General features: G+C 35.3%; 2 pseudogenes across 1 annotated transcript; one reads left to right on the top strand and one right to left on the bottom strand.

The window, feature by feature from the left end:
* Positions 1 to 6,476: 6,476 nt before the first annotated feature.
* On the top strand, positions 6,477 to 7,089 carry LOC143590997 (PRA1 family protein F2 pseudogene; annotated as a pseudogene).
* Positions 7,090 to 9,495: 2,406 nt separating this feature from the next.
* LOC143591002 (inactive protein kinase SELMODRAFT_444075-like) lies at positions 9,496 to 13,594 on the bottom strand (annotated as a pseudogene). The gene is made up of 9 exons (XR_013145593.1): positions 13,384 to 13,594; positions 12,306 to 12,460; positions 12,141 to 12,235; positions 11,069 to 12,057; positions 10,837 to 10,997; positions 10,207 to 10,283; positions 9,964 to 10,111; positions 9,736 to 9,885; positions 9,496 to 9,663 (listed from the first exon to the last, which is right to left on the bottom strand). The product of XR_013145593.1 is annotated as an inactive protein kinase SELMODRAFT_444075-like (transcript).
* Positions 13,595 to 17,559: the final 3,965 nt, after the last annotated feature.

Genomic DNA, 17,559 nt, shown 5'->3' with positions numbered 1-17,559 from the left:
CTAAACTTGATTAGGAGCTTGAATTAAGTCTAACTTATTAACTATGATTGGCATGTCTAACAATCTTCTTGTTGGAAGCACATTTGCTAATCATGTTCGAATTGTAAGTCTTTAAGGTCGTCAATCTCATTTTAGCCAGCGAAAGAAGCCTCCCCCTTCTAACTTGTGATGCATTGCATTGCATCTAGAAGTGTAACCCTATTGGACTTTGATTCTTGGAAACTAGAACCATGCCCAAAACCAGGGACATGAACATGACACTCACTATGAGTTAGTATCATATGTTATAGTTGACAAGCAATAGGCATGGTAGTTTCATGGTGCATGCACTCAAGAACAAGATCTTGAACAGTGAGTGCACATCATAAAGGTAATGAATGAACAACAAGAAGGGCAATTTGTATTCGAGATTTCATGGCGCAGTTAAGGGTGACACATGGAGACAAGTTTGAGGAAACCTTCTAAGGGATATGGTATGGAGTAGTAATAGAAACCGGTAGGAGCACGACAGATTTGGAACGCGAACAACCGTGATTATGAATTTGGAGTGTGAACAAGACATTAACACGAACACAAGTACATCTAGGGATTCACATGGGAATAGTACTGACAATCCAATAATGGAGCATGGCCCTTTGGATATGGTTTCTTTGATGGTTGATGGCATGCATGGAAGCACGGAACTAAACGAGAAGTCTTGGATAGGTTTAGAACTAAAAGACCAAAGAGATCAATCGGTACTAGCAACGACAAACCATATCTAGTAAAATCCCACCCATTGCAAAGCTATTGGTAGGGTCTGACGACAGGTGGTGGGGTAGGAAACTCGTGCCTCTTTCCCAAAGGATAGAGATACTTCCAGGGAGACCCCAACTTTAGATCAAACAATACTAGACGCCTTTTATTGAAATCGATCATTGAAATAATCGAATTGAAGTAGGTCGATTTGCTAAATTGTTCAATTTCATGAACTTAGTTATGTGAGCAAAATAATCTATGAATAGGGTCCCTCTATCAATGTGGTGATGGTGGATTAGGGTTTCGGCTAATTAAGTTATACTTGTACTAAGAGTTGTTATCATTGGGACAGTGTATTCTCCTGGGGCAAATATCACATCACCAAAATACAAAGAGAGATGATAGGATATAGAGTGAACTCTCTAACTTTGGTTACATGTTTGGAACACCATGAGTTTGTGTTATTACTTGCACACAAAGTGGACAATACACTATGTTGACCGGGGTGTTTGTGTGATGCATGCATCAAGTCAAGTCAACTTTTAAATCCTGTTGGCAAATCATACTCCACTTTGCTATGGATGAAGATGTATATACCTTAAGGCTCTGGGTATGGTTTTTATCTGCATTCACTGTAACAAGTTTTGGAGACTGCATCTGAAGGTTCTTATTCTTGTCAATTACCGTGGAAAGACGCCAGCAAGTATAAATTAGCCACTTTTAAATACCATTTTCACTAAGATGGATTATTGGTTATGGATATGGAGATATAGATAATCTGCCAAATTTCAAAATTAGGCTCATAGTTTATTTATTTTTTTTATTTTTCTCATTTTCATGTGTATTTGTAGTTTTGGTGAGACATTAGACGTAGGAGCATTTATCATATGTTGCTATGTTCTTTTAACTAACACTTTTGTTCAAGCTATTTTTCTCATAATATATGTTTTCTGTTTGTTGTGTTGCAGATGAACATTGTTCTAGATGCCGGAAATGCATTTCTTTATGGTTTGGCAAGTGCAAGTATGACCTATACTTAGTACCAATATAGGTAAGGTCCTATATCCTTGCCATTACAATTAACCAAAGAAACCAGTAGGAGAAAACTAAAATACACTTTGACCTGTTTTTTTAATTTTATTTTACTTTGCTTACATGTTTGACCTGTTATGAACACGTGGTTGGCACTGGTTAGCCAGAATATTGGTTTTTTAGAAGTAAAAGAAAAAGGTGCCAAAAGTTATTACAAAGTTTGTCTGTTTATATTAATTTATATATATTAAATAATGATTTAAATGTTTTATGCATTAAAATATTGTGGGCAATATCGATATGTTTGACCGTTTATTGCTTTCAAGTAATATATCGGATGACAATTTGCCCCACTATTGCTTATTGGTTTCCCTTTTAAACCATACATCATGTTTGTGTCTATCTCATGTCCAGTGTAATATATTCTCAATCGATTCACTCATGTAACTACCTTCTGGCCACACACGTATCATAATATACACTGCAAATCACTCCTCTGCTTTAATCTTATTTGCTATTTAAGTGCAATCTCAATCGGGATCAAGATCCCTGCATCCCGAATTTTGACATTTTTTAACCATAAATGATACCCCCCCCCCTAAAAAAAATTAAATATTTGTTCCTCTGTATATAAATTCTTCTGCACCCCTATTTTATCACTGTTTAAATTTGCTAGTGATGTTTTGAATGTGTTAATTTTGGTTGTGTTTTATGACTTGTATCCCTAAGTCGTTTAAAAGTCTAGTATCTTATTATTGTAATAAATTATTTATTTAATTGTAAGCATTATATTAATAATATAAAGAAAATCTAATTTGCTATTAGATATGGCATCTTCCATCTATTTACTTATGAACGGGCTAGCATGGGCAGTGTCTTATCTCAAACGGGCCAAATCATATTGTTAAGCTAACAAGGAACATGCCAAACTGGTTGAGAGTCACCAAAAGTCTTTCTAACGCATAAAACCTCCTGATTTGCTTTTATTTTCAAATATGTCAATTGTTATAGTAATAATAGCCTTTGCATCAAAATTAACACAGTAAAATTTTATACCGTATTTTGAAAAGAGAAAAAAAGGATGAAAGGTGTAAGTCAGCTCAAGCCCGTTCGACCCGTATTGAATATGACCTGTTTTAGATCAGCATGTCTTGCGATCTCTATTATTTGCCGTTATATTTGCAACAGTTTTTGTTTTCTTACTAGAATCATGTTGGGATTGAAAGACCATCCTCTGCTAATTTTCTATATGGCTTCTCGTGCGCAGCGAAATCAAACCGTCAATCAGGTTTGACTTTCCTAACAACCGATGGAATTTAATGCTGGTTTTTCTGCTGATAGAACATGTTGTCTTGAGGGTAATTGTTATTTGCATTTGTTGAATGAGCACAAAGAACATGTTAAGGTTTGGTTTCAGCTCATGTAATATTAATGACAACTTGTTGGCATTTGCAGGTTTTCTAGTAGGATTATGCACTGGAAAAGGTAAATATTAATCGGTATGTTTTCCTCGTCCTTTCTTATTTTGAGGAATATAGTAGATGTAGGTGAGTTGGGTTACGGGTCACTACAGGTAGATTTGGTTGAACCACTACCCCTTTTGCCCATAAATTTTGAATCGTCTATAAACATTTAGTGCTATTCTTTTTTTTCTTTTTTTTTTTTGCTTTAATCTTTTTCATAAAGTGATTAGGGTGGTCTTTTACCGTTTGACCCGTAATGACACCCAATTTTGCTGTTATCTGTTCGACTCGTTCACTAAGTATGCAGGTCGAAATGACGAAATTAGGTTCATAATGTAACATAATGTCAACCAAGTTTCACATTTTTAGAACCAAAAAGATAAATCGGCTTTGTTTATTTTGACCTCAAATCATATTCTTTTGAAAAGTGAAGTCCTTGGTAAATTTTACACTCGGTGTGATCTGGCTTTCCTTTTTTTAATGTTTTTTACATAAATAATTATTGTGTGACAAAATTTATTCTATCATGAATTCATGATAGTTCATTTAGTTTTTTATATATATATTATTTGCTATATTTTATATGCTGATATCATCTTCAAATTGTTAACATTAGTTATATACTATATTACTGTATAGTTTGGTTCAAAATCTTGATCAAACATCTTATCTAACAGTTAAATATCAGTCTATAACATCAGATCATTCAAACTAACATTTTTTTTTCTCGCTTTTTCGTTGTGACACTGGCAACACGCTTGTCACTTTATAAATTGTGAGGGTTGTCCGTTTCTTGACGCGTAGGGGGTTGAAGCATTGATTAGACAAGTACCAAAAAAAGGCCCTTTTTTTATATATATTTGATTATGGAGTGGAAAAATTGACATCCATAAACACAATGATCAGGGCCGTCTCCAAGATTTCGGGTGCCTAGATGAGTACTAAAATACTTTCCTTATATATAATATTTTTGCTCCAAATCATCTGTGTTTTAACTTCACCGCTTGTCTACCACTCTACTGTAGCCTTATTGCTTACCCTAATCAGTCTTTTATGGGCCTGATCGCTAATAGGGCCAAATAATGATCTATTGTAAAGAGTTGGCTTTATAGTTATAAGAAAAGGTCTATATACATACAAATTGATTCATTAGTCATCTCTAAGAGCATTCTCATGACCCTATCCCTCAAAATCTTGTGAGGGGAGTTTGTAAATTAGAGGGTGGGGTTTTGCGTGGTTGTTAGTGTAAATGATCAGATGGAGGGAGAAAATGTAGTAATTTTTTGTAAATTTGAGGAAAATGTAGTGATTTTTTTTTAAATTATAGGGTGGAGAGAGAAAATGTAATGATAAAAGTATAAAAAATATTATTTAATTAAACAGGATAGAGAAATGTAGTGTTTTTTTAGTGTAGTTATAGAGATGAAGATTGGAGATAGGTTGAGAATGCTCCAAATGTAAAAACTTTATGCATATAGGTATTATGTATATAATTTTAGAAATTCCGGCCTCTTAGCGGCAGCTAAGGCCCGGCTACCCTATGAACCGGCCCTGACAATTATACATTGGCGTACCTCTCTTCTCTCTCTCTCTCTCTCTCTCTCTCTCTACATTCTCATTCATTGTTTCTTTTTTGGTAAAATCCCTAAAATGTCTGTTTTGCTTGTTTGCATCAATGTACCCGTTTGACCTTCTCTTCTAAAAATGTCCACCAAAATAGGAGCTAATGTAACAGTTTAATACCGTCTATTGATGGTTGTTTAAACCTTTTTAAGATCTCTAGGTGTCCACATTTTACTAATATTCCGTTGGATCCGCTCATTTGGGTGGATATTTTACAGCATATATGGTTTAAGTGCACGCGTGAAAGAATTAAGCTAATAAATTACTCAGTTTTATCAGATATATATATTTAAACCGATTCTCTGGTGTAAAATACTACGTGACTGGTAGGGGTTATCGTTGATTCGTCGGTAGGGGTTGCATTTCTGTTCTTTTCAATATGAAACATAAAATGAGGTTTCCTTTTTGTATTTTTGTCTAAATGATATTAATTAGGTCCTTGTCAACCTAATCAAATAGTGGTTAATAATAATGCTTTAGCTTAAGATGGGCCACTAGGGACAATTATATAGACGTCCAAGCACGTTCTCTTTAAATATATATTGGCAGCTCATCATTGGCTCTTCCCATATTAAGTTTTAAGCCAACCACATGTGACAATTGATTGTATGAGCCACTTGTAACATATTGTGACCCGCATTGGTTGCCATCCATGTTCACCAGTCCCATGTCGTGTGGATTTAGTGCATCCAGGTTTCCTTTCGATGGGTTCGTCCCAAGGGTAGTTGAGCTTTGTCTGGTCGAGTCTGACATCTTGTATATATTTTTTCTGCAATCGTTATTTATCTTTTGAAGTTGAGATATTCTCGTGTTATGTAAATGTATATATCGTAAGTGAAAAACTAAAATTTACGAAAGGAAAATTCGAGCTTATTATTTAAGTTGTGTGTCGGCTTCACAAGCGAGCTCCTCACAAACAAGTCATCGGACTATTGGAGGTGCAATGTAGTCAAAATTGAGATTTGTATGGTGGCAAAGTTTATTTAAACATGCTTTGTGCAAAGTTTATTTAATAGTAATAGTTTATTGCTGTTGCTATTAAGAGTAGATGTTGATGCAACAATTCATTTATATTATTTTGTTAGTTTTTTGGGGATTTTAATATGCTTTTTTTTATAAGTATGTATTTTTTCTTTTTGTTCAATATGTTAGTTGGTCAAATATTTTTGGGTGTAAATATCGTGCATAACCGATATCGGTCGAATTCACATAGATTTGCCATCCGAATAAATGTTGATTTATATGTTTTCTTTGTACCGGTATCAATCAAATTCGTGCAGACTTGGTGTTTGCTATTTTATTTTATGGTTTTTGTGTCGTGCCGTGATGAACCTAACCATACCAAATGAATTTGTGTCACTTTAATTATAAGTCATACTTGTGCAAATATCGTTTTGGGCGTTTACAAATTTATTTTTTTGATTTACTATTAACGTTGTATCAAATTTAACCGATACAAACCAAACTCACATAGTTGCGGCAAATTTTGTTAGCTAGTTGTTATTATTATTATTATTATTATTATTATTATATAAAAAACAGCCGTCCTAGCAATAACAGCTAATATAACTAACACATCCAAATTAGGTACATCACATAACATGCCAACTTGAACACTTTCACATCACAATCTTCTGCCCCATTTTGCACTCCAAAACCTCACAATCCTCTCAAACCACCGGCCACAATGACAACGTACGGCACGATCCCGACCTCGTCCACCGGAGGCCAAAATCTCGAATACCTATCCCGCGCAAAACAACTCATAAAAACCGGACTCAACACTAGACGTCCATGGAAACAAATGTTCAACCTCAACTCCCTCAGCCTCCCTCATGCCTTCTCCGAATCACTTCCACGTATTAAAACAAACATCAACTACTTCCAGTTGAACTACGCAATCGTTATCTTATTTCTTCTGTTTCTAAGTTTGTTATGGCATCCGGTCTCATTGATCGTGTTGATTGTGTTGATGGCTGCATGGTTGTTTCTGTACTTCCTTAGAGACGAGCCGTTGGTTGTTTTCCATCGGGTTATTGAGGACGGTGTGGTTTTAACTGTTTTGTTCGTTGTGACGATTGTTTTGTTGTTGTTGACTGATGCTATAATGAATGTGGTGGTGGCGGTTTTGGTTGGGGTGGTGGTGGTGGTGGTGCATGCTGCGTTGAGGCGTGTGGATGATTATGAGGATGTTGAAGCAGGTGGTGGTTATTCGGTTGCTTCTTCGTCGTAGATGGTAGTGTGTTTATTCTTTCTGTATAGAGTGAACTGCGGTTTTCGTTCCTGGGGTTTGTCTAAATCTGCGTTTCTAGTCCAATAGTTTCAAACTTGCGATTTTCGTCCCTATGGTTTCATTTCACTTGCAATTAACCCAACAGCACTAACCCCGTTAAGTCTGGTCGTTAAACTCATCAGCGTGCCTCTCACCTAAGGGCAGTTTTGTCATTTTGCTCCACAAATAAACCCCAACCCTAATTCGCAATCCCCCCTCACGGGAGGGGCTGGGGTGTATTTAGGAAAAAAGGACAAAATTGCCCCTCACGTGATGGGCACACTGATGGGTTTAACGATCAGACTTGACGACGTTAGTATGGTCGATTTTAATGTCAAGTGAAATGAAACCATAGTGATGAAAATCGTAAATTTGAAACTATTTAACTAAAACCGTAGATTTGGAAAAATCACAGGGACAAAAACCACAGTTTACTCTTCTGTATATGATCATTTGGTGGTCTGTCATCTGTGTTTGTGAATTTTTACTTTTTACTGTGTTGATTATTGAGTGAGAAAACGGTTTGCTGCTTGTTTGAGTTTTCGATAGGATCTACGACTGCGTGTATATGAGATTCAGTTTGTATATCAAACTAAAATTGGACTTTAATAGAACAATCCGTATGTCAACTAACATAAAACGTTATTTATTTGTATATTGATCCGTATAGCCTGTCAATGTTGTGTAGATAATGTATACAACAAACAGGGGAAATTCCTAAAATAATCCATTTGATGAGCAAGATTCTCAAAATATTCTCTTTATAATCCTCATTTGTTGAATAGTCCCAAAAAGTTCATGCGAAATCTATCTGAGGCGACGCATTTGTAAACGAGTCAACGGATTTCAACAACCAATGAAAATATGCTAACTAAATTAAATAATGGGTCCTAGACCATTTTGAACCAAAATTTGGCGTTGTCAATGAAACTTTTTCAAACAAACTTATTTGTGTTTTTAATATTTTATTATTATAATTAATTTTCTCATGTTTAGTTTTTCTGCAACTTTTAAAATATAAAGTTTTATAAAATTTTAAATATACCGTTGAGACGTGTTTATTTTTATCTACGTGCCAACATAAATTTTATTCAAAACTGAGTCGGGTCAAGTTTTTATTGAACGTTTTGACATAAATTTAACTCGAATCGGTTTTGAGTAAAATTTATATTGGCACATTTTTAAAAGTTCGTCTCAATGGTGTATTCGAAATTTTATAAAACTTTATATTTTAAAAGTTATAAAAGAAAAAACTAAATACGAATAAAATTAATTATAATTATAAAATATTAAAAGAAAAACAAAATTTCAACTTTGTCGGATTTTAAAAAACACGTTTTTCAAAAACAATGAATTTGTTTCAAAAATTATTGGAGCCGGCGGTTTGGTTTAAAAGTTGTCTGAAGACAGATTTGGCTCAAATTGGCGAAGATGGATTTGGTTCAAGAATTGTCTTCGTCGACGGTTTTGAATGGACATTTTTGGAATCTACAAAAAAGTATGACTATTTTGAGAATCTCTCTTATCAAATGAACTATTTTAAAAATCTTTCTCGTCAAATGGAGTATTTTGAGAATTATCCCCGGTAAATATTAGTTGCAGCCCAATAATCTCACCTTAGCTGGTTGCAGTAAAGTTAAATGGATCATATAGCTTTTGTAGACCATCTTAAACAACGATTTGTATATATAAAACCTTAATGCATTTGTATGCGGTCCATATAACCTTTCGATTGTGCGTGAATATGTGAGTGATTGCTATGGTATGTGTATATAGCGAGAGTGCGAGACACGTTACATATCAGCAATATGCAGATACAACAATGCAGGATTGCAGCCCAAGAAAATCCAAAGTGACTTTTAACTGCGTATAATAAAAGCAAGGCGTTCGGCTTTACATTATAAAAGAATGAGTTGTTAATGTATCTAATATTCGAATTTAGACGATGAAGATGAAACTATAAACCAAACCGCACCCTTGCTCTAGTCTCCATCAAATTCATTTTTTAGACCGGTCGAAAACCAGATATTTTTCTTTTACTTTAATAAAACGACAATCTTTCATATTAATAGTTGAACTTAAATTGATAGTCACAAAGTTAAGCCAGGGTCATGGTCAAATTTAAGACCAAACCGAGACCCTGCCTGCTCTATATCGGTTCCCTTTCAACCTTTCAGTCCCAAAGTGTCTGGGCTTTGAATTGCTGCAAATCCAATTTTCATAGTGGTGACCCTTAGTTTTTCGAATGAATGCGTTCAGAAGGGGTCGGAATTGACCGACAGCCGTTTTTCTTCATTCGAGATAAATTACAAAAAAAAAAAAAAAAACTAACTTATCATGGATTATCACATGAAGTCGTACGCCTTTTTATCTTTGTCGATAAGGCCTTGTTGAGTCAAGTGAAAGTTTGCTGCTAAACCTGTCAAATGTCTCCCGCATTGGACTCAGTTGATGATCCAAGTAAATCCTACCACTCCTGTTCCCAACATCGCTACCCGAATCCATAACCATGTCCCCTTCAAGTATCCGTAACACCTTACAACAAAATCATCATCAAATTTTGACTTTCGGCTTTGATCAACTAATAATACTAAAACCAAGATGTACCTGTGACATGCGAGGGCGTAACTGTGGGTCTCGTTTAATGCATAGAGAAGCAGCTTGCAGCATGCCATAAACCTCTTCTTCTGAATACGAGTTACCCAACCGTGGGTCGATCAACTCATCAATGGCTTCGTCTTCCAACAATGGGCGTCCCTGTTAAATATTTGAGAAACAAAAATTAATATAAAATGTGTTAATAACGTCTGTAATTGCACACGGGCCTCAACTAACCCATTCTGCGAGACATTGTTGGCCTTTAGGTCGGGAAAGATCTACTGCTTTCCGACCTGTAACAAGCTCCAATAGAACAACTCCGAATGAGTATACGTCAGCTTTCTCAGTGATCTGACCACTTTGTGCATACTCAGGAGCCAGGTATCTAAAACCGCAAAACAAAATATTATTGTTCGTGTTATATTATTATGGAGATGGTGCGATCGAACCAGAAGAGACAGAATCACATTAAAGACTAACCCAAACGTTCCTATAACTCGTGTTTCTTCTCCAGTGTCGCCATCGGGTTGCCACCTTGCTAGACCAAAGTCCCCAACCTTCAAGAAAATAATATATATATATATATATAAAATATATATATATATAATATATACACACATATATATAGAATGAGTATCATTACAGAACTTTTGAATTATTTAAGAACTTGAAGAAACTCTTAATAACCAACGTTTTTTATAAAACTTTTTATATGTTAATATTATTTGAGTGCACTTTTATCACATTTTATAAATATAGTTACGATTACAATTATGAAAATTAGTTTTTACATATATCTAAAATTTTTTTTATAGATGTAAATTTGTTATTACATAAATTTTACATATATGTAAACTTGTGATTTATATATGTAATAAAAAAATTTATATATAAAATATGATAAAAGTAGTCTCAAACAATGTTAATTTATGAAAAAAATTAAAAAAATGTTTAGTTGTTACGAGTTCCTAGAAGTTCTTAACTTTTTTAGAGTTCTGAAATATAAATATATATATATGTGTGTGTGTGTGTGTGTATAAATGTAATGCATATTATTGTAAAGCCTCTTGATCATCTAAATATGATTATGTACTTAAAACAAGAATGTACCAAAGGTTCAAAATCATGGGTGATAAGGATGTTGTTTGGTCGCATGTCTCGATAGACAATGCAGCCTACTCTGCATTCTTCATGCAGATATCTTAAGCCTCGGGCAGCTCCAACAGCAATCTTTTGTCTTGCTGCCCAATCTAACGCATCTCGATGACGCCCTGCATTTTTCATAAAGATTAGTTTCACAATTACCAAATAATAATGCAACTTCATATAGTTTAAAACTTACCATAAAGATGAGAATCTAGCGACCCGTTGCATATATATTCATAGACAAGCAGCCTCCTTCCGTCTTCAATACAAAATCCAATCAACATAACAACGTTCCGATGCTGAGCACAGCTCAACACTTCAACTTCTGAACAAAACTCTTGATCCCCTTGAGAGCTTGCTACCTTATGCTGCTTCACTGCAACCGCCTGACCATCAGGAAGCACCCCTCTATGCACCGAACCGTATCCACCTTCAGCCAAGAAATTAGCTTCACAGAACCCTCCAGTAGCGAGCTCCAGCTCAGCGTAACTGAACCATCTTGGTGGTTTTCTAAATATCGGCGCCTTATGCTGACATATCTAGCATAACGGAGGCGGGCCCGAAGGTAGATTTCTTGATAAAGATATAACTTCTCTAACATTAACATTAACATTGTATTCTACTTCACTTCTTTGGCTTCCATGCTCACTGTCTCTATCGATTTTCGATAATCTTCTAAATATGTCTTGTGATGTAGAAGCCTGAGCTAGTGATGATGATGATTGATAACCGGATGTGATAATATTATTAATTTCCACCATGTATGGTTGAAACCTTAAGCTAGAACAAGATGATGACAATTGCTCACTCTCAGAGTCCGAACTTGACTCGATAAGATCCCGACTCTCTTCTTCAGCTAATGATTTATCCTTTTTTAACGAACCGGTAGTTACCGGGACGAAAAATGGTGAAGTCCCCAGGTCAGAACTTGAAACTGAAGACGTTCCGGCTTCAGTTGCAGTAAACACCTCAGGACTACTTGTTGGAGTGACAACGGGCCCACGACCATTTTTTGTTTGTTTTTCAGACGGTTGGTTAGTTGAAGGTAACGGACGCTCAACTTCGAGTTTCGTGTTGGGTGAACCGACTAAATTCAGACGAAGGACTTTGGGCTGCGATTTTTTCATTATTACAATGTTGCATTGTAAGTCTTCCATACATTGCTTTTGTTCATGTTTTAGCTTCCTGCAAAAAGATTTTGTAAGCAACAAAATAAAAATAAAAAAAAGTAAATTTTATAAACGCTTTAAGAATTTAGCTCGACGCACTTGTCTAGTATAACCCAAGTAGCTTGGATTTTCTTGGCCTCTGCGGCTACTGCTCCACACGGTGATCCAGAAACAATTTTTATCTTCACATTTATCTGAGATATTTGCATTAGATAATTGAATATTGAACAATGAGTAACGCTTTGGATTGAGAGACGAACAAACCTTGTTAGGATTATAAGCATCTTGCAGCTGAAGGATCATTTGCGAGCAGGAATCCGTAATCTCGACCTTGTGGTCATTACTTGTTCCTATATTAAATCTCCCGTGTCCGCTAGCGCAGTCCCTATTAAATCTTGGAAACCTCCATATTTTTTTACCTACATTAGCGAAAAATGTATTGTTTGAGAACCACATAATGTACTTATACATAGTGGTTGCCTAATTGTTATGTGTATAACATTCAAAGCAGTAGGTACAAATGCATTATGCGGTTATTATAACGATTCTCTACATATTATAGGTACTGAAATGAATGCCCTCGGCCCCTCTCTATACATGCGCACACAAAACACATTACACATGCTATGTTTAGACCTATTGTTGTGGAGGGGTGCCAAGAAGAAGAAGCCCCATAGGGCGGCAACCGCTCAAGGGCTATTCATGAGTCAAGCCAGGGTGGGTTCGAGCTCGAGCTTGAAATTAAACGAAGCAGCTCAGCTAGGCTCAAGCTTAATTTTGAAGTTAAGCAAGCCGAGCCACGGCCCGAGACGAGCTTGGGATGAGTTTAGCTCGATTACAAAAATGCGCCAACTCGGCTCAGGTTGTTGCAAATCAAGTTTTTTTAGCTAGTTTTATTCGAGCTTTTATCGAGCAAGCCACGAGCTTTTTAAACAGGCCGGCTCAAAAGGTGGGACCACATCTTTAATCCAACCAATCACATTTTTATAAATTAAAAAACAACAATAATAATTTTGTTTTTAGTTAAACCAATACGCATTTTTAGTCAAAAGTTAGTGAACTTGCGACGAGTTTGGCTCGTTACAAAAATAAGCCCACTCAGCTCAGGTTGTTGAATATCAAGTTTTTGAACCTAGTTTTATTCGAGCTTTTTGAACAAACTAGCTCAAAAGGTGGGACCACATCTTTAATAATAATAATAATAATTTTGTTTTCAGTTAAACCAATACGTGTTTTTAGTCAAAAGTTAGCGAGCACCCCCCACCCTGCCTACATGGCAGTGACACTGCAGGAGTTTTTTCACTTTTTAGTTAAACACCTACACATAGACTCAAACTTTTACCAGAAGTTTCTGCAGGCAAGACCACAAGCAATGTAATGCAATGCCCTGGTTGAACCACATGAGTCAAAGCCCAAACCAAAGCAGTCTTCGGAATCTCTTTAGCCGCCTTAACCGCAACAACTATCTTCTCAGCCGCAGCCGAACCCGTCTCCACCTTCTTCATTCTCTCTTCTCTTCTCATTGAGCCAATAAATTATACAAATTATTTCAAATATATTTCATACATGCAGCATCACAATTTGTTCGACACGCGTTTTGACCCGAACTCCACAACCTGTGATTCAAACAGAATAAAAAATTATATGAAAATATGAACGGTTTAGTTCGGTTAGGTTTCCGTTTAAAAATACTATATACTGAATAACGTACTGTTTTTTTCATGTTTTCGGTACCTGTACCACTGAAAATACAGAAACTGAATGGTACATGTACGGAAAACATGAAAAGCCGAGTACCCGTATTCGGTGCTAGTACATTATGATTTACGGAAGCATGCAATAACGAAATTTGTGAATCAATCATGTTGATGCTTCAAGTTATCAAAAATCACTAGAAATTTAAAAAAGAAAAAATGAATGTTATTGTACCGTTTGTAACGGAGATTTAAATTCTGGAAACTGAAAATAAAATAAATGGAGATGATGATGTTATTATTATTATTATTATTATTATTATTATTATTATTATTATTATTATTATCTTCGATTCGATGTGTGAAGGTGTGAGTGAGAGATGTGAGTGTGAGTTAATGTGTGTGTGTCATCTTCACGATTTTTATTGCGTCTGCTGGGAGATTTGGGTTGACGAAAATGCCCTCGGGTTTGAATAGATTTTACAGTACTGACACTGTTCTTCGTTTTCAGTAACACCAACTCTTATCGAGAAACATGAAAAAAATACTTAATAATTTTTTTTAGGAAAATTGGATTTTAATAATCCCAACTTAATGCAGTTGGTTGATAATAATCCCAACTTTGAAAATAGCTGTCACTGATCCCAACTTTCACACTATTTGTTTTCATTGGACCTCCGTTAAAAAAAACTTAACGACGTTAAGTTTTTTCCAAATTTCAAACTGATATTTTAGGGCTTTTGTTCGGAATGAGAATACGAGTCGATGATGTAAAACTTACCATCAAATGGTGGGTCCAAATGACTAAATGATGCTTCAATTCCGATGTTTAAACTTTTAATTAACAAAAATTAAACTGTTTAAAGCGCCATTTCGAGTTAAGTTTTACATAAGTTGATTCATATTCTCATTCTGATCAAAAACCCTAAAATATCAATCTAAAATTTGAAAAAAACTTAACGTCGTTAAATTTTTTTAACGGAGGTCTAATGAAAACAAATAGTGTGAAAGTTAGGACCATTGACAACTATTTTTAAAGTTGGGATTATTATCGGCCAACTGCAATAAGTTGGGATTATTAAAATCCAATTTTCCTTTTTTTTAACTATTTTAAGACATGTTGTCATCGAAAGTTTAATATTTTCATTTGCACCCGTAAAGTTTAGGATGACACATCTGGTGAACGGGTAGTGTCAAGTCGAGAGTATTGTCACGTTGAGTATTTATAATTTTACTTGTTTAAGTTAATAGAGTTTGAATCTAGTATAGACTCGTTTCGAGCATTATGGTCAAACTTAACTAGTAAAATATATTTTAAGCTTGAGAATGTTTTATACATGATAATTAAGTTTATATTTAAACTCGACAACATATATCCAAACAAGCTTTATAGCAGACAAGGGAGGTCTACTCTTACTAGCCTAACAAACAAGGAGTACGAAGTCTGCCTTCGAACTCATTAATTAAATGAATGTATGCCTTTAAGGTTCACCCCTAAATGCATAGTGTGGTATTTATATGAATTAAACGCGTTATATGGTATGTCTTTATTGCCTCATTTGCGGTAGAATTATGGCAATCTTGTGTTGAATCATTAATATGTCTGATTGATTAAGGTAGCATCTGAATCATTCAGCATGTCTTTGAAACTTAACCATCAAGAGACTCCATGAACCACTAAGAGGTGTGTTTTTAGTGAACCATGCATTCTACTTGTGATCGATTCAGATGTGGCATCTTAATAGAATTATCAAGATTTAAGAGACTACCAAACAGCTTATAAGGTGGTTAAGAGCTAGCAAATATATTTGATTTCCTACAACTTTTGTATTTTTTTTAAATAATAGTTATTGACAAATAAGCGCCCTGCTTGCGGTACGCATATAATGTGTATATATGTGTGAACCCTCAGGTGTGCTAAAGTGAAATTGTATTAATTTTGACGTTATTTTACTAATCTCGTGAAAATAATGTTAAAAGTGACGAAAGATTAATCAGGCATCATGTGGTGGAGTTGATAGCCGAAAGACAAGGGTACATGCACTAATTGGCCGGTGTGCTGATGGTTGAGTGTTATGTGTCTTATGTCCAAGGCTTGATGTAAAACTACTATCGAGCCGGGGGTCTCACCGGAAGCAGTCTCTCTATTCCTACGGTACCATAGCTTTGCTATTTGTGGGATATACCGAGTACGATGATGATGAGTTATTGACAAATAAAAGGATCCAATTACAATAGAGAGACAGGTAAGCGGGCAACCGCTACCCCTTTTTGAATAGCAAAACCAATCCTACTGAAAACAAAGTTATCGTTCTTCGGCGTCGTTGAGTTACTATGTATGACCTGCTAAACCCTTTTCAGAAACATAGCAGCTCCCCCACCCCCCAACTAAACACAAGAATGTCCGTTGTTCGAAGAGTAGACCTTCCTTCACGCGAATCCAACAACAAATAAAAAGTATATGTATTATAAATGCTATTCAAATTGTTTTTTAGATTGTTGGTTGCTTCACTTCTAAAATGTAGGTTTTGTGAGACAAAATAAAGTAAAATAGGTGAAATTTAGAATGAGACAAGGAACACCATAGATAAAGGAAGATGTTAAAAGTTTGTGCTTTGTGTATCATTTTAATTTGTCTCGTTGAGGAGCTTGAGAGAATAGTGGTGAAATGTGAAAGTGAAATATGGCTAATTTGAACGTGTTTGAAACTATTTATATTTTATCAATATTAATTTTCTTGATAAGAAAAAAAGTGTATTTCAAAGAACTAAATGTTCTTCTATTTGAAAATTTGAAGTTGAAATAGTTGTTCTTAAATCGAACCTGACGAGTCATTATAGAGAATTCGACCATCATAATGATTTTGTTGAATATTTTACAAGTCGTGGTGAAAGGGCATGACAATTAGGAATAACTAATGATGTTCACAACCGCTTTAAAGTTATCATTTGATAGGAACACAATTGATAGTAACTTTGTTGCTACCGATCATTAAAAACTTGTTACTGATTTATAGTCATTTATGAAGATAAATTAATGTGTACTTTTGGCCCAGCAATGATGCGTTGTCCCTTGAGCCCACCGGGGCTAACCCCCCTGACCTCTATCAGGGGCGGTGCCCGCCTTGACCCTCTATGGTTTAGGAGCTTCACCTTTTATAATCTTATATGTTCCTTGACATCAAAATAATATTACCGTTGACCGAGCGTGTACTTCACACATGTTTGTTGGTCCAATATATCATGATTTATCATTCAATCTCCAAATAAACTTCGATTTCTCAAAGTATCTTGATGATACTAAAATCACAAAATGAATTTAAAAGCGACTCAAGTTTTAAACTACTACAAGTAATGGAGTTGTGTGTGTGCGTGTTTTCAAATGGAGGTGTATTCATGTAGGTTCGAGTTGTTTTAGTAATAATCAAGCTTTTATAGTAATAATAACGTGCTTGAATTTGGGGTCGAGACACATAGAGTCATAGAAGGCAAGGATTTTTTGGGGTGGCCTTGGAACCTAACAGTTTGGTTTTATTTTGATATATGCTAAGAACCTTTGGCATGTATTTCTTTAATGAGATCGAGAAAGTATGTTTCTCCGTACGCTTCTTATCTTACGCTGCAAGTAGCACAACCAAACACGTGAACGCCTGCAAGGAAAATATACGACATGGACCACTATAGAAATTATGCTAGGACCACATTTGTGCCATTCTTACCGAAGATCTGTAACAGTTACTTACGTTGCAATTAGATTGATGTCGTAAGCATATGCCTTCCAAACTCATGTTAAGCAATGTGTCAAAACTCGATTATAATACACAA

This window comes from Bidens hawaiensis, unplaced genomic scaffold, assembly GCF_021521415.1.
Source record: "Bidens hawaiensis isolate Kalapana, Puna unplaced genomic scaffold, B.hawaiensis_p1.1 tig00039120_1, whole genome shotgun sequence".
Classification (NCBI taxonomy): domain Eukaryota; kingdom Viridiplantae; phylum Streptophyta; class Magnoliopsida; order Asterales; family Asteraceae; genus Bidens; species Bidens hawaiensis.
Note: the sequence above shows the minus strand (reverse complement) of the source record. Positions and strands in the feature narration are given on the sequence as shown.